Source organism: Dendrobates tinctorius, unplaced genomic scaffold (assembly GCF_039654945.1).
Source record: "Dendrobates tinctorius isolate UK_male_01 unplaced genomic scaffold, ASM3965494v1 ptg000447l, whole genome shotgun sequence".
Classification (NCBI taxonomy): domain Eukaryota; kingdom Metazoa; phylum Chordata; class Amphibia; order Anura; family Dendrobatidae; genus Dendrobates; species Dendrobates tinctorius.
Window position 1 is genome coordinate 19,464 of NW_027362109.1, and position 18,815 is coordinate 38,278.

Genomic DNA, 18,815 nt, shown 5'->3' on the forward strand with positions numbered 1-18,815 from the left:
GCTATGCTAGGGAGGCAGATTGTTGGAAATGTGGAACGCCCAATGCGGATCTGATACACATGACCTGGAACTGTCCTCGGTTACGTAGGTTTTGGGGAGGTGTGAATGATTTACTTAATACTGTCTATCTATCAGGATCCTGACAGTGCCGGCGTACAGCCTCCGCTGAGCAGGGACTCACCCGCACTGTAGGGACCCCTGGGGACCAGGATAGCCAGAAAGTATAGGTGTACAGGACCTGAGTGATGAAGTTTAGCAAGCCGGCACGGGACCTACGTTCATGTGACTGCAAGGGGGAGGGGCTTAGCGTCCTGCTTTCAGAGAAGACAGAAAACTCAGAGTCGGGCAAAATGGAGGTCATTCACAGTACGGACAGCGAGGTACAGGAGGGTAAACAGACGGGAGGTCAGACAAAGCCAAAGGTCATACACAAGAGGGTGACGCGGTACCAAGGGGACGAGCAGAGAGAAGTCGGGTCACAAGCAGAAAGTCATACACGAGAGGTAGCGCAGTACAAGAGGGACAGGCAGAACTCGTAACAGGGACAGAACCGGATCAAAACCAAACAAGCAAGCAAGATATCAGGCACAAGGCACACGTACGCACAAGGTCAACTAACTCAGCCGAGGGCAGGAGTATAACTGACACCGGACCTAGGTCCAGTGAGCATTAAATAGCCGCCCTCTGCCAGGGAGAGGCGGAACAATTAACCCCCAGTCAGACCAGGACGGGCCAAAGCTAAACCCAGTACTGGATCATCATGACAGTACCCTCCTCTCAATGGGGGGCCACTGGACCCTCAGGTCTCTCAGGGTACTTGGCGTGAAAGGCCCGGACCAACCAATCCGCATGAACCGATCGAGCAGGAACCCACAAGCGTTCTTCAGAACCGTAGCCTTTCCAATGTACTAGATATTGAAGGGGACGATGGACCAACCTTGAGTCGACAATTCGTTCCACCTTGTACTCCGACTGCCCGGCTACCAAAACCGGTGTTGGGGAAGCTGATGATCCCTCCCCAGCGGACCTCACAGGTTTCAAAAGGGCCTTATGAAAAACATTTGGGATCCGCAGATATGGTGGGAGACGCAACCGAAAAGCCACCGGGTAGAGTTGAGCGAAACGGGTCGAAAAAATTCAAAAGTCGACGACTTTCGCCAAAGTAGGGTTTCATGAAATGAAACCCGACCTCAGCATGAGGTCGGCCACGAGGTCGGCGACTTTAGCGCCAAAGTCGCATTTCAAAACATGCTTCAGCGCCCTTTTTCAGCCAATGAGGAAGAACGGACACTGTGGGCAACGTGATGACATAGGCAGCGGTCCCCACCATCTTTGAGAAGGGCATGCAAGTGATTGGCTTGCTTTGGGGGGCGTCACAGGGGGTATAAAAGGGCGTGCACGCCGACCGCCATCTTACTTCTGCTGATCTCAGTATAGGGAGAGATGCTGCTGCTGCAGATTCTGTAGGGAGAGCGTTAGGCAGGGAAGAAGAAAAAAAATCAGCTGCTGCTGCTAGCGATTTTGCCTGCACAACACACCAGTGCAGTGCAAGGGGAGGCTATATTTTGGTGGATCAGCTGCATTGCTGGTTTCACACTGCTTTGCAAACTGCTTTTTTAAAAGCAATCCTTTTTTTTTTGTCCTGGTGAGATAATGAGCGTGCATTTTTTCACACCGTACAGCGGTGTACGCTGCTCTCTCAGTACCGTGTAACGGCTGTTATCACGGCCACAGTGAAGCTAAGGGTGTGACTCTGTAAGGATAAGTCAAGGAGTTGTTCCGTTCTTACAGACCTACACTCTAGGGAGATTCCAATCCTGCCCTGTCCTATATAACATTTTTCACACCTGTCAAATTCATCCTGTCATACAGCGGTGTGATATACACTGGGCCTGACACAATACATCAGTGTCCAGAAGTGTGTAAGGACATTCCATTTCTCCCATCCTATATAACATTTTTCACACCTGCCAAATTCATCCTGTCATACAGCGGTGTGATATACATTGGGCCTCACACAATACATCAGTGTCCAGAAGTGTGTAACGACAATCCATTTCTGCCGTCCTATGTCACATTTTTCACACCAGCCTAATTCAGTCTGTCATACAGCGGTGTGATATACACTGGCCTGACACAATGCATCAGTGTCCAGAAGTGTGTAAGGACATTCCATTTCTCCCGTCATATGTCACATTTTACACACCAGCCAAATTCAGCCTGTCATACAGCGGTGTGATGTACACTGGCCTGACACAATACATCAGTGTCCAGAAGTGTGTAATGACATTCCATTTCTCCCGTCATATATCACAATTTACACACCAGCCAAATTCAGCCTGTCATACAGCGGTGTGATATACACTGGCCTGACACAATATATCAGTGTCCAGAAATGTGTAAGGACATTTCATTTCTCCCGTCACATATCACATTTTACACAACAGCCAAATTCAGCCTGTCATACAGCGGTGTGATATACATTGTGCCTCACACAATACATCAGTGTCCAGAAGAGTGTAAGGACAATCCATTTCTGCCGTCCTATGTCACATTTTTCACACCAGCCTAATTCAGTCTGTCATACAGAGGTGTGATATACATTGGGCCTCACACAATACATCAGTGTCCAGAAGTGTGTAAGGACATTCCATTTCTCCCGTCATATATCACATTTTACACACCAGCCAAATTCAGCCTGTCATACAGCGGTGTGATATATACTGGCCTGACACAATACATCAGTGTCCAGAAGTGTGTAAGGACATTCCATTTCTCCCGTCATATATCACATTTTACACACCAGCCAAATTCAGCCTGTCATACAGCGGTGTGATATACACTGGCCTGACACAATACATCAGTGTCCAAAAGTGGTAGGAGAATTAAATTCTCCCCTGTCCTATATACACCTTGTACCTTGTTTTACAGTTCCATATCGTTGGTGGAATTGTGGGTACATTTTTCAAAAAAATGAGGAAGTGTGGTGTAAGAGGCCGTGTTAGTGGGCGGGGGTTGCCAGCTGTTAATGATGGTGTTGGTGTTGGATCTGCTGGTAGTGGCAAAAGCAAAATAACACCTAATGCAGGAGGTGTTAAGCCTGCGTCATCGTCTGGCTCCACAAGGCCTCGAAGGCTCCCTTTTCTGGGAGTAGGTAAACCGCTTTTAAAGCCGGAGCTTCAGGAACAAGTTTTGGCCTACATTGCTGACTCGGCCTCCAGCTCTATCGCCTCCTCTTCTGAACTTGTAAAAAATAAAAGCACTGAGTCGTCTTTGGAGGCTCATGGTCATGATCCACACCTTTCTTTGTGTCCTTCACCCCAACCAAAATTGAAGGATGCGGCAGGCCACACAACAGATTACTCCATGGAGCTGTTTTCACATACCATGCCTGGGTTATCAAGTGAAATGGTGAATTACCCAGGCCAAGATGAATCTGACATGGAGTGCACTGATGCACAGCCACTGATAGATGATTCTGCTGGTACATTCACTCAGAGCACCACATGTTCCTCGCAGTGTACTGAGCCAGATTCTGACCCTGATGAAGCTCAGGTGCCCCTTCCCGCATACTATACCACCATACACGGTGACACAGAGGAAGGTGCACACGACATTGAAGAGGAGGTGATGGATGACCCGGTTGTTGACCCAGATTGGCATCCATTGGGGGAAGAGGGTGCCGCTGCCAATAGCTCCGAAGAGGAGGAGGAGCATCCGCAGCAGGCATCAACATCGCAACAGCTGTTATCTGGCAGGCACGGAGCAGTCCAAAAACGGGTTACAAAAAGCCAAAAAGTTGCTGGACTGCTTGGCCAGACGGTCAAAATAGCACAGCGTGCAAGGACGCAAAATGTCTTCCATAGTAGGAAGAGTGCAGTGTGGCATTTTTTTGAACAAAATCCTAATGATCAGGCCAAGGTTATCTGTAAGAAGTGCGCAAAGACCTTTAGCCGAGGGAAAAATCTGAAAAATTTAAATACCAGTTGCATGCTTAGACATTTAACCACCATGCACTTGCAAGCGTGGACGGAACACCAAACCTCAAGTACCACATGTGCAAATGCTCCCAAAGAAGGTAGTCAGCAACGCTACATTGTTTCCCCCACTGTAAGCCCACCGGTTAGCACAGCAGCAAATGTTGAGGTGTCGTTGCAAGGCCAAAGCTGTCAGGGAATCACAATGTTATATCAACGAAAGACTGAATCTAGGCCATCAGAAAGAACACCAACTCCATCACCATCATCAACCCTCTCACAGTCCGCCCTGTCCACCGCTAGTTCCACCATAGGCATCTCTCAAGTCCAGCTCACCCTGCCAGAGACTATGAGTAGGACAAGAAAGTACTCATGCTCTCATCCGCGTACACTGGGTTTCAACGCCCACATTGTCAAACTAATCTCTCGAGATGATGCCCTATCGGTTGGTGGAAAGCGCAGCTTTCCTCGAACTCATGGCCTACGCAGTACCACGCTATGAACTACCCAGTCGCCACTTCTTTTCTTGCAAAGCCATCCCAGCCCTTCACCTTCATGTGAAGGACCGCATTGTCCATGCACTCAAGCAATCAGTGAGTGGAAAGGTGCATCTCACAACTGATGCATGGTCCAGTAGGCATGGCCAGAGCCGTTACGTGTCCATCACTGCGCACTGGGTTAATGTGGTGGATTCAGGGTCCACAGAGGACAGCGGTGGTGGGACTGTGCTGCCTAGCCCACGGTATAGGAAACAGTTGGCTGTAGGCGTTCGACCCTCCTCCTCCTACTCCTCTAGAAGCGAAAGCTCGTCCCCAGAGTGCAGTCGCAGCAGCACTCCATCCGCAGCTGCCAGTGTTGCACACGAGGTGTCCCACTATCGATCAGCTAGTGGAAAGCATCAGCAGGCTGTGTTGAAGATGATGTGTTTGGGTGACAGACACACCGCGGAGGTACTGGCCGACTACTTTCAGCAACAAACTGAGTCATGGCTGGGCAGTCTACATCTTGAGGCAGGCAAGGTAGTCAGCGATAACGGCCGTAATTTTGTGGCTGCCATAGCCCTTTCAAAACTCAGACACATACCTTGCTTGGCTCACACCTTGAACCTGGTGGTGCAGTGCTCCCTCAATAATTATCCAGAGTTAACAGGCCTGCTCCAGAAGGTTCGAAAACTGTGCTCGCACATCCGCCGGTCGCCCGTACACTCCAGTCGCATGCAGAAGCTGCAGTGATTGCTACACCTTCCCAAGCACCGGCTAATTATCGACGTTGCAACTAGGTGGAACTCCACCCTGCACATGGTTGAGCGGCTGTGCGAACAGAGGCAGGCTGTAATGCATTTGTGGGAGGATACCCGGACAGGCACTTTGAGGGCAGACATGGAGATGACAGGTGTGCAGTGGTCAAAGCTGAAAGACCTCTGTAAAGTCCTTCAGTGTTTTGAGGAATGCACACGGCTGGTAAGCGCAGACGACGCCATCATAAGCATGAGCATCCCACTTATGCGTCTGCTCTTGCAAACTTTGACGCACATTAAGGAGCAGGCGTCTGCAGCCGAGGTTGAGGAGGAGGAAATCCTTGATGACAGTCAGCCATTGTCTGCTCCGGGACCTCTCCTGGACGAGGTGGAGGAAGAAGAGGAAGAGGAGGAGGAGGGTGATGATGGGGATGATTATTTAGGGGAGGAGGATGCTTCTCGTGTGTCCAGAGAAAATGTTGGCGTGGCAAGGTCTGGTACAGGGTTTGTGCGTGACTGGAGGGATGTGGATTTGCCAGAAAGTGCTCCTCCACCAAGCAGTCGCACTGCATCATTGACACCGGGAACATTGGCCCACATGTCAGATTATGCCTTGCAGATCCTAAAAAGGGACCCCCGCATTGCCAAAATGATGAACGATGACGACTACTGGTTGGCCAGCATCCTGGATCCACGCTATAAAGGCAAATTCCAAAATATCTTGCCACAGGAGAACCTTGACCTAATATTGGCTAACAAACAAGCTACTCTGGTAAACCGGTTGGTTGAGGCATTCCCAGCACACAGCAGCGGAGATGGTTCTCACACAAGCCGTAGGGGCCAGGGGCAGCTTGGAAGAGGTGTTCGTGGTGCACACATCAGAAGTGGCGTTGGAGACAGGGGTTTCATGACCATGTTGTGGACTGATTCTTCAAGTCCCGCTCACACGACTGGTAATACTGCATCGATGGAAAGTGACAAAAGACAGCACTTGTCAACTATGGTTACAAACTACTTTTCCTCCCATGTCGATGTTCTCCCTCACAGGTCATTCCCCTTTGACTATTGGGCCGCTAAACTGGACACCTGGCCTGAATTGGCACAAAAAGCGCTACAGGAGCTCGCTTGACAAGCTGCAAGTGTGCTATCGGAAAGAGTCTTCAGTGCTGCTGGATCAATCCTGACAGAAAAAAGGACCCATCTGTCGACCCAAAATGTGGATGATCTAACCTTCATTAAAATGAACCATGCATGGGCTTCCAAGGATTTTGTCCCACCTTCCCCTGATGACACATAGGTTGACAGAAAAATGGCTTGCTTTGGTGCTCCTCTTCCTGGGACTTGAACAATTTCTCCTTTTGCATCAGCTCAATGTCCAACATCAACATATGCCACTTTCTAAAACTCCCTAACTGTGCTGCCTCCCCCCCATGGCCGGGGTCACCACCTAGCGCATGAGACCGTGCGAGTGCCGTTGCCCTGGACAGGTGGGTAGGCTGACTCTTGGGTGCGGGCACTGGCACAGGGTCCCTCATAGTGCAATCAAGTGTCTCTGACGGTGGTGGTGCACACCCGCCGTCAGACACACCGCCGTACTATGAGGGGCCAAGTGCCAGTACCGACGCCCACGAGTGGGCCCCCCTTGCTTGGGCAGGGCCCCAGCATTTGCAATCTTTACCTCTCCCTGCTCCTCCGCTGTGTAGTCTGGGCCGTCAAATCCATACTGGGCCTGACACCGTCTGAGCCTGCCTCCTGATCTATAGACATATATTTTGAATGTGTACACTATGCTATCCATACATGTTATCCGGTGATACGGTACCCTTTCTCACCTTTGTGCAATCACGTGTAATCCATACTGGGCCTGACACCGTCTGAGCCTGCCTCCTGATCTATAGACATATATTTTGAATGTGTACACTATGCTATCCATACATGTTATCCGGTGATACGGTACCCTTTCTCACCTTTGTGCAATCACGTGTAATCTATACTGGGCCTGACACTGTCTGAGCCTGCCTCCTGATCTATAGACATATATTTTGAATGTGTACACTATGCTATCCATACATGTTATCCGGTGATACAGTACCCTTTCTCACCTTTGTGCAATCACGTGTAATCCATACAGGGCCTGAGAGCGGCTGGCGAGCTGTTAAGCAAGCTACAGCACCTGTGGTTTGGACACGTAAGTTTTTCATTTTCTCAGGAATGATGGTTAGGCCTAATTCCGGAACTGCGGTTGACCTGCACTTATTGGGAAATCATCGTTCGCTGGTAATAATTGTAATCCCAGATCCCCATCACTAACGGTGTTCAGCGGGTTATCTGCACCTGTAAGCGACAAACGCTGGCCCTTTCAGTGTAGCGCACATGCAGCCACGGACATGTAAGGGCATGACACACCAGTTATTGGCCAATCTCACGTGCCAGAGCCTCGCGTGTCCCTCTAGTAAGCCGGACTCAGACCGTGGGACATGACGGAGTCTCCTTCGTTAACGGAATTAAGCTTGCAATGTGTGCATCTTTTTTGTTGCTGGATGGTTGAGGTTGCCCGTGTTGAGTCAAATTACGCCGCAGGCTCCACTCCTGGTGGTGCCCTTCTGGACATTCCTTTAAGGTTCAGCTTTGCAACCATACTGCCCACGTAAATCAAACACTTTGCCTTCATGAACGCTGTTTGGAGGGTCGTGACTCATGGGAATAACGCCGTCCAATCAGTTAACCTGCTAGAGAGATCCTTCGTTGCTCCCAAGCATGACATCACACTCCCTAGGAGGACGGTAATGCCACTGTGGTGACCGTACTCCATGGGGCGACACAAGTGCCCTGATGCCCAGCCACTGCTCGATGAATCTGCTGGTACATTGACCCAGACCACTACATTCCCCTCGCACTCTACACAGCCTGAATCTGACCCTGATGAAACTCAGGTTACCCTTCCCATATACTGTTCCATCTTACACGGTGACAAAGAGGAAGCTGCAGATGAAAGTGCAGGTTCGGCCCACCCGCCGTCAGACACACCACCGTACTATCAGGGGCCCTGTGCCAGTGCTGTCGCCAACGAGTGGGGCCCCCCTGCTTGCTCAGGATCACAGCACTTGCAAGGTTGAAATACTGTGCAGTGAGATGGAAGATGGGGACGACGAGAAGTCCAGACTAGTACAGGGATTCCCTAGCGAGGAGACTTATTTCATTGTTTTCAATGTTGGGACAGCAAGTTTTGGGGAGCACTATACTCTGGAGAATGATAGATGGGGCCCACCATACACTGGAACATTCCAAAGGTGGACATCAGACACTGGATTTACAGGGCCCATTATACACTAGAGCATTAGAAATGGGGCCCATTATGTATGGAGCATTATTTGGGCCCATAAGACAGTGGAGCTTCATCCATTGGGACCAACATATACTGTAGCATTATTTGGAGCTCATCATATACTGTTTCAAACATTATATGGGACCAATGATTCTGTATGGAGAAATAGATGGGCCTCGTCATGAGATGTAAAAAGTGAAGTATTTTCCTTTGTAGTATACCACTATTTCTCTGCCGTATCGGAGCAGCATGAGTTGTCGTATGTGTTAAAGGGGCGCTCTTAAGCCCAGGGCACATGAAAACCTGGAGCCAGCCCTACCCCCCCACAACTTTAGCCAAATAACCCCCATTTTTCAGTGCGTAACTAGTATTATGAAGTAAATAAAGGGTGACAAGCTTCAGTAATAAGAATTTATGCTTTTGGCATTCAAATGGGCACTGTTGGTGTGTTTCCTGTCCTCCTCTCACTGCCGACTTTTCTTCCCCATTGACTTACATGCATTCTATGTGTCTATATCTATTTCATATCTGTTATAAACCCTGTCATAGGGCTCCATTATATGTCCATTTTGCAAGGCGGCAAGAAAATCTCGCCATACGAATGTCATACGGATTACATACGGATGCAGACATGCGCAAAATACGCAACCACACCTTGCTTACGGATGACATACCGAGCACTATTTAGGGGTCATTCATCCGTATTATGCATGTAAACTACTGACCGTATTTTGCGTCGGTTAGTGTGACCCCGGCCTTATGAAGAATCCAGAAGAGACTTTGATTTCTTTAAGAATTCTTGATGAATGCATACAAACAGCAGCAGGTAAAAAAGACTTTCTTCAGACAGGCTGAAAACACATGTGCTTCTAATGAAGCCAAGATGGAGAATGAGACACAGGGAGAAGAAGAAGGAAGTGACATCACACCAGAAGAGGGAGACAGGGAGACAGAAGGCCCCCAAGTCTTAGGTGGGAATAAAGTGGTGACAGCTTCTTTTCCTCCAGGTTCTGCTGCAAGAACATCAGTATCCATACAACCTCGGAGACCGGACTCCGGACCATGCGCTTTAACTTAAGGAAGGGCTCTGCTCTCACCCTTATCCTCAGTTCTCTTCTCCCCACGTTCCATACTAATCTATCTTCCTTCTGGAGAATCAGGCTTTCTCTTGCTCTTTCCCGTGCTGTGGCGCCCCCAGGAGTATGGGCGCCACAGTGGCATTACCTTCCTCCTAGGGAGTGTGATGTCATGCTTTTGGAAGCAATAAAGGGTCTCTCTGTCAGGTAAATACAACACACAGCACAGTTCCCACTCCAGGCCAGCAGAGGGAGCTCTGAACCAAAACTGGGGAAAGAGCTGCTCTCTGGAGGCCAGGAAGGGGAAGTTTAGTTAGTTCGTGTGAGGAGGGCGTAGTGTGTGGATGAGAGGAGAAGAGCTGGAGGATTGAGCAGAGTTCAGGCTCACTTCTAGAGTGGCGCATGGTTCCGGGGTCCGGTCCCGAGAAGTTTGAGAAACTGATGTTCCTGCAGCAGAAACCGGAGGAATAGGAAGCTGTAAATGCTCTGTTCACACATAAGACTAGGAGGCACAACAGAAACGTGTGAGCCAGAAGAAGGAGGATACAGCTGTCTGCCATACGAGGGGGTTCTAAAAGAGAGCAAGCAAGAGGATCTTCAGTGTAACTCAGTACTGCATGTACCTCAGATAAGCGCTAGAAAAGAGACTACACAACTCATCTGCATAGAGAGATTCCTGAGTTGCTTCCAGGCTAGCCAACTCCTGTTCCATCTGCAATCTGGATCCTGGACTTTGCAAAGCAAAGTAAAGGTAAAGGAAACTGCACCCTGTTGTGTCATTGCCTTCTTCCTGCAACCCCCTCAGTTCTGCTACATCTCTGTGCCTAACACTGCACCCTCTTCCTCAACACCTATTCTCACTGCCCTGGGACTACAGCTCTACCTGTGGGGAGCTATTACATCTTGCTGCCTTATACCATCTGTCCCAGAGAATCTGCCTGCAGCGTCGGATTAACCCCTTCATTGCCGAGCACCACAGGTGGCATCGCGTATCATCCACTTATAGACTTTAACCAGCCACGCTTAACCCCTTTTACATGGACGCCCAGGGCCACGGACCGGGTCACCGCTACTGTGACACTTCCCTCTGAGATACCGGCCCAGTACCACACTGCCCTGGCGGGCGATCCACGTGCCAACAGCTCCGACTCACAACAGTTTGCTGCAGCACTTGCTTCCACTCCATCCCTCTCTCGGGATCTTCTCTCTCTCACTGACCCTTTCCTAACATTCTCCCGCTCTCTTGTGCAGTCTAAGCTCCACCCACTTCTCCAGCACCCTTCATGAACCAAAGCAGCTGGATTACAGGGTGCTCTGCTATTCTAAAGTGTCTGTGCTGGGTGCAGGTGTTGGAGTGTGGTCAGGTGTCTCCACCTTACCTGGATAGTGGGGTACCACACCTCAGAAGGAGGTGCAGTACCTCTGTGGCGACTGAACCCTCAGGGGCACCACATATGTACCAGGGTATCCGCCTTGTAGGTATAGGTTTGCCTTTTTTAACATGATAGATTCCCTTTAAATTATACAAAATGTATAAATGTAATTAGGAATTGTATACTGGTGGCCCTCTGGGGCCGTGTAACTGCAGCATTACTGCAACCTACTAAACTGTTGTAGACGTGTAACTACGTGAACCTGTCACTCATGTGGGAGCTGTAGACCTAAAGCTGGCCATAAACTTATGATGGCAAATGGACCACTGCTCATTGTGCCGTCAGTGATCTCTCCCTTTACCACCTACACACTCCTCTGATACAAGTCGGGTCCTTTAAATTTCAAGCCTTTTTCTCTTCCCTGACATCACATTTCGTCAGGATCAAACAAAAGTAATCAATTGCGTATTTAGGCCTTAAAGGGGTATTCTAATTTCCAAGATTCTATCCCAATAAACAGGGTGGGCCATTTATATGGATACACCTAAATTAAATGGGAAGAGGGTCATGTGACAAACTTATTGAGAATTTCACAGGAAAAACAATGGTGTATCCATATAAATGGCCCACCCATGTTTATCCATATAAATGGCCCACCCTGTATTATCAAATGCCCCTATTAGAAATGTAGCATAGTTCTTATTTGCCATGTCTCTTTCCTCATGTGCAGGGCATTGCTGTAGCCTAGGTTTCCATGGTTACGACCACTAGCAACTAGATAAGTGCCACTATATGAGTGGCCGTAACCATGGATGCCTAAGGAAAGGGACATAGCATCTCAGGAGAACTATACTACCTTTCTAATTGGAGGTATTTGATATTATTATTATTATTAAACCTACTACATATTGGGGTAGGATCTTGGCGATGGGAATACCCTTTTTTTTAAGGCTTTCCTCACGTGCCCCCATCCCCCTAAATAAATGCCTGTCGCATACAATATAGTTGCACTAAAAAGCTGAATCTGGCCCGATTTTTTGGCTAGTAGTCCGCAGTCTTTTATGCCAAGGGCTCATTCACATTTGCTTATTTTAGATTCGTTTTCTTTTTTTTAAATTTGGCAGTAGATGTTCATGATTTAATTTACATGTCACTTGCAAAAAGAGAAGAAAAAGTGACCTGTAAATATATATTTTACTTTTTCTTTATTTTTTTTTCTAAAAGGCCCAGCATGTGGCAACAGCTCGGTATTGGTACCATTTTTACCACATAGACGTTTATTTAAGAAAAAAACAAAAAAAAGATTTTTAATTAGTTTAAGCATGCATTTTTTTTTGTTTTTTTTTCATTTGCTTTTCTGCAAAATTGGTTAATGCTTTAACCAAAAACGAATCTACTACATGAAAAATGGTCAACGCTGAGCAAAAGGGTTACAATATGGAGAGAAATGTGGGGGAAAAAATACTGCATTCGACAACACATGCCTGATCCATATTGTCAAGTGTGAGAGTAAAGCCTCAAGACATAGACAGTAGTCCCTGTTGGAACGTCCTACTTAGCCATTGTGCCGCCATATGATGCTCTATAAATGGTATCCAAAAAAAAAATATGGATGCCATGAAAAAATCCTCCATATGAGACCTAGAGGTGCAGAACTGGCTCTCTAGTTTGGCTATGATTATACAACGCTTTGCTTGTATGGAGCCATAATACAGTTGTGTACACAACACCATACTATATAATATATAAAGCTCAATGTGGGAGTGTATGTACTGTATGTGTGTATGTCCGGGATTGGCATCCGCACCGTCGCAGCTACAGCCATAAAATTTGGCACATTCAAGCAAAAAAGGAAGCACACTGTAGCGCCAAACCATGCAAACATGAAAAATGAATAATGAATTGCATTACTGCATTAGAAATATGAAAAATTGAGAAAGTTTAGTGCATAAAATGGCCAAGTTTATGCGCTAAACTTTCTCAATTTTAACCCCGCGCGTTCCAATTCACCAAACAATTTTACCCCTATCTACAAAATGGGGAAAAAGTGTATGTATGTATTGGCATCTGCACCATCGTAGCTACAGCCATAAAATTTAGCACAGTCACACACCTGGGCACAGAGAGCGTCATAGGCTATGTTGTGAGGCGAAATTTTAACTCCGCGCGTTCCAATTCACCAAACAATTTTGCCCCTATCTACATAATGGGGAAATAGTGAAAGGAAAAGTGTTGGAGGCAAATTGAGAGCTGCCAGATGTGAACAAGGGAGACTTAAAGAATGAGAGCGATGGCGCCAAACAGTATATACCGTACAGTTGCTAAGGTGGGGCCCTGACATGGGATACTCACTACACACGGGGATATGAACACACACATAAAATGCACCACACACTACCACGTGCTTCAACACATATACCACCCTCAGCACACATTTCACCACACATACACCAACCTCGCCACATAAAAGTCCAAACACAAAAGTGGCCACTCAAAACTCGCCACGCTGTCCCAAAGCTGTTTAAAAGATGAAAAATGAGCTGTGATTGGTTGCTATCAGCAACAGTTTTCTTTGTAGGCAGTTGTGGTAACTGAGGCCTATTATTCTTATCATTTCTATGGTGTTATCGTCCGTCTGTAAAGCTGGAAATAACACAATTTATTACCGTGCCAACACAGACCACCCTCTGACACAGACTGCAGGGGGAGCCCAGTATCACACAGGATAGGATTAGATACACAGCTCAGCAGTCAGTATCACACAGGATAGGATTAGATACACAGCTCAGCAGTCAGTATCACACAGGAGAGGATTGGACACATGGCTCAGCAGTCAGTATCACACAGCATAGGATTAGATACACGGCTCAGCAGTCAGTATCACACAGGAGAGAATTAGACACACGGCTCCACAGTCACTATCACACAGGATAGGATTAGATACACAGCTCAGCAATTAGTATCACACAGTATAGGATTAGATACACGGCTCAGCAAGCAGTATTACACAGGATAGGATTAGATACACAGCTCAGCAGTCAGTATCACACAGGATAGGATTAGATACACAGCTCAGCAGTCAGTATCACACAGGCTAGGAATAGATACATGGCTCAGCAGGCAGTATCACACAGGATAGGATTAGATACGCAGCTCAGCACACAGTATCACACAGAATAGTATTAGATACACAGCTCAGTAGACAGTATCACACAGAATAGGATTAGATACACGACTCAGCAGTCAGTATCACAAAGGATAGGATTAGATACACAGCTCAGCAGTCAGTATCACACAGGAGAGGATTAGACACATGGCTCAACAGGCAGTATCACACAGGATAGGATTAGATACACAGCTCAGCAGTCAGTATCACACAGGATAGGATTAGATACACAGCTCAGCAGTCAGTATCACACAGGATAGGAATAGATACACGGCTCAGCAGACAGAATCACACAGGATAGGATTAGATACGCAGCTCAGCACACAGTATCACACAGAATAGTATTAGATACACGGCTCAGCAGACAGTATCACACAGAATAGGATTAGATATGTGGCGCCCCTGAGGCTCGGTTGCCACAGAGGTACTGCACCTCCTCCTGAGGTGTGGTGCCCCACCATCCAGGTAAGGTGGGAAGCTCCTAACCACACTCCAACACCTGCACCCCACACCACAAAGTAGTGTAGCAAAGCACCTTCAGCGGCTCCCTGCTTGGAGTATAGCAAAGCACCCATTGGTGGCTCCCTGCTTGGAACACGAAACGTGCTGGGAGGTGGGTGGAGTTGAGTTTACATTAAAAGAGCGAGAAGAGTTTAGGATTCAGCAGTTAGTTAGTAGTCAGTCATTCAGTCATAGGCATTCAGTCATTCAGTCAGTCACTGAGAGTGAGTGAGGATGCAGAAGGACAGAGAGTGAGACAGAGAAGATCCCCGGGAGATGGATGGATGAAGGAAGTGCTGCAGCAGGCCACAGTGACCTGGGTCTGCTGGCACAAGAAATAGACATAGAAGGAAAACCTGATTGTTCCATAGAAAGAAAGGATTAGTACAGAATGTGAGGAGTAAGAGACAGAACAGAGGACGTGGGTTAGAGAAGAACACTGCCTAGGAGTTCTAAGTGCAAGGCCGGGGCCCGGTCCCCGAGGTTGTATGGATACTAATGATCCTGCAGCAGACACCGGAGGAAAAGAAGTTAGCAATACTTTATTCCCACATCAGACTTGGTGGCACAACAGCAACATTGATAGTGAGCTGGGACTAGGAAGCAAGAAGTCCCCGAAGCAGGCTACAGCTGTCTGCCGTACAAGGAAAGTTCATAAGAACATCGGACAGGAGAAACTCCAGTGTAACTCAGTACTGGGAGTACTTCATTTATAGGCGCTATAAGAGGAGACGTTCAGAAAGGCACATGTTGGCGGAGTGTTGGAAAGGAGTATTCCACCTGGCCTGGAGGTTGACTGAGTCCCTGACCTGGAGGACACAGCACAGAGGCAGGCACCTGTTTGCACAACAGACTGTGAGTAAAGCTTTGGAACTACATGCCCTGGTGTCCTCCACTTATTCCTGCGCCAACACACCCGGCACTGCTACATCTTGGTGCCCAACACCGCCTGACCTACATCTCCCCTTGGCCTCCACATCTACACTGCCCTGGGACTACAGCTTCACCTGTGGGGAGCTTTTACATCTTTGCTGCATCATACCATCAGTCCCAGAGGATCTGCATGCAGCGTCGGCTTAACACCTCCTTGCCAAACACCACAGGTGGCGTCACGAACTATTCATTTAATCAACTACAATCCACCATTCAATCTCCCTTTTACTTGGGTGCCCAGGGCCACGGACCGGGTCACCGCTGCTGTGACACCTTTCCCCTTGAGTGACCGGCCCGGTACCGATTACCCCACAGCCCTGGGAGGGCGACCCAGATACACGGCTCAGCAGTCAGTATCACTCAGGATAGGATTAGATGCACGGTTTTTATGTGCAATATAATCATTATAATTTGTTATAACTAACCACAGTTGGTTACTATGCCCAGGCAACACCGGGCTCTTCAGCTAGTATAATATAAACGCCAGCAAATCTAATAAATGGATAATTAGATACTCGTGTCCATGGGATTAGCTCAGTATTGTAACTTCATTGATGTAAAATGGGATAAGCTGCAATAAAAAGTGCCGTCCTATGAACAGTGTCTCGGTTTCTTCACACCAATTGCTGTTTTGCACATCGGCAGCAAATAAAATGTTCTTACCACTGACAATTGGTTTAAGTCCGGGATCACACATGCGAGAAACTCGGACGAATCTCGCATGTTAATACCAGGCATTGCCGCCTGCACTTGGGAGCGGAGCGTGCGGCTGCATAGCAATTTGTGATCCTGGCCTAATTTGAAAACTCCCACATCAGGTGTCTGACAGGTTCACTGCCAAGAGGGTTTCTGGGGATTCAAATCAGAAATAATTTCTTTAATGGGAAAAATAGGTATGCATTTATTTTTTGTATTTCTGAATACTCCATTTATTATCAACATTGTGAAGGTTTCTTTGTTTTTTTTTTTTTTGTTTTTTTGTGAAGTTGCCTTTTTCATATTTTACTTTATGCAAATAAATTTTGGTTTGAATTCTTGCTGCAAGATGGTTTGTATTCTTGTGTTACCTGGCATTAAAATTCTGGTAATGTCTATTATAAAAATGAATCCCTATCGTATAGCTATCAATGTAGTGTTGGGAGTAAGCAATGCCACAGGAGATAGGGGTTGTGACAAGAGTTGAGCCAATTTTGCAAAATTTGGTTCGGATTACGATCGCCGGCGAATATTGTATTTGCAGTATTCACCAAACGTCAGTGGGTTTAGAGTTGAGCGAATATGTTCGGGACTGATCGTCAAACATAAATTCTGCACGAATAGAGTACAAAAAAGCCATGAATATGGCAAATTCGGATTTGAGGATGGTTTCATATTCTCCAGTTGTAATGCTACACGAGATGGAAAAAGCTGACTATACACATTGGGTAGCCGTGTGCTGAATGTTCGGCCAAAGGCTATCACTCCCGACTCCACATACTTGTGAGTGCTGGGGATTTTGAGATTATCTCCTGTTATGAATGAGTCACCGAAGGAGGAGAAAACAAAAATACAAGCTAAGTCCAGAAAACCGGAGAGGTTGGTAGCTATCGGATTGCAGACCCCTGATCCTATACACCACAACTAACAGTAGCCGTGGGGGGTTCCTATGGTGCCCTAGACCCCTCGTCACAGCCGGAGAACTACATAAGCCTAAAGTAGGAAAGGGGAAATCTAAACTGCCCCAGAGCAGACCCCAAAGCAATAGACAGCCCCCAACATGTATTGTCGGTGAAAAACAGATGAAAACACAAACACAGACAGAAATGCAGACTGAGCAAACGATGGGGCCCAACTAATTAGATAGGACAGGACAGAAAAGATGCTGGCTGCAATCCGCAAAAAACCCTTCCAAAAATGTCCCAACCATCTGATAGGGAAAAAGGCCCTGAAGTCACTAGACAAAAATCACTATATCAGCACTCAGGTATATTCTGAAAACAGAGCAAAGAGATCAACTGATCAGAGACAAAAATGGAATTCAGCCAGTCCCAACCAGGACTGGCTGAATACAAACACTAAGGAAACCAGACAAAATCTCATGGAATATTAGCAGGGCAAAAACTTAGCTTTTAGTAGACAAGAACAAAACTGGATGCAAGAGCTCAGAGCAGAAAGGATCACCAGCAGCCCTGCAGGGCGTCGGCTGCCTTATATCCACTCAGAAATTCCAGATGTCCAATCACACTCCGCCTGTTCAGATGACAGGTTCTTCCCATCCCAATCAATTTCACTACCTCTCTTCACCAGCAGAGGGAGTTCATCAGACATCAAAGGTGAAGGAGAGAATGAACTCACAACAATCTCCCCTGAGAACAAAAGTATCAGGCATTGCCACTCCACCTGCCCGGTCCTTCTCTCTCCTATCGGGGAAGAGGCGGGAGGTGCCCCTACACAGCAGATGGCCGAGCGATCCTCCCAAAATCTGTGGCTTTGACCGGCTTTCAACTAACATGTATTGGGGCTGTTATTGTTACTGTCTCAAAAAAGGTAATGGTAAACTGTACCTCCCTTCTAATGGGATGGGGTCCCTTTACCTCTATGTAGCCCACCTGTAATTGGCAAGTAACAGTTCAGTGCTCATATTCTGCTACATGTGTAAGCTATTAAAATGAGCCTTTATTAGATTTTAATAACTTCATTATTCACTATTTTGAAGTCTTTTGGGTCCTGATTTATTAAACTGATTTCAGCAGAATTCTGGTGAAGTTGCGCAAAAATATTGCAACATTTGGAGTTTACTTTACAAGCCAGCTATGCCAATATGGACAGGGCATGGCTGCACCCACCTGCATAAAGAGTCTGACTGGGGTACATTGACGGCACCTGAATTGGGTGCATTGTACTCCAGCAATCCTCTTCTTAAACTGGCCTGCACAGCACAGTCTTAATGACTCGTGCCTTCTATTTCATTATTAAAAAAAAAAAATTGTATATAATTTTTTTTTTTCACCAAGCCAAATCTAACCACTATTATTTCAGTTGCCAATACTTGCAGCAGGTCTTTGAAACCAAAATTGGCCAAGATATAAAAGTACATGCGAATAATTGCACTATGCTGGACTTTGGATACACAAACACTGTATTTTTCCAGTTAATGATCTTCACTTGTAGGCTTTCCGTGAATGCTTTATATGTGTATCAATTTTTTTTATTAAAGTTGTGGATCATTTGAATCTTCTCTTTTGTTT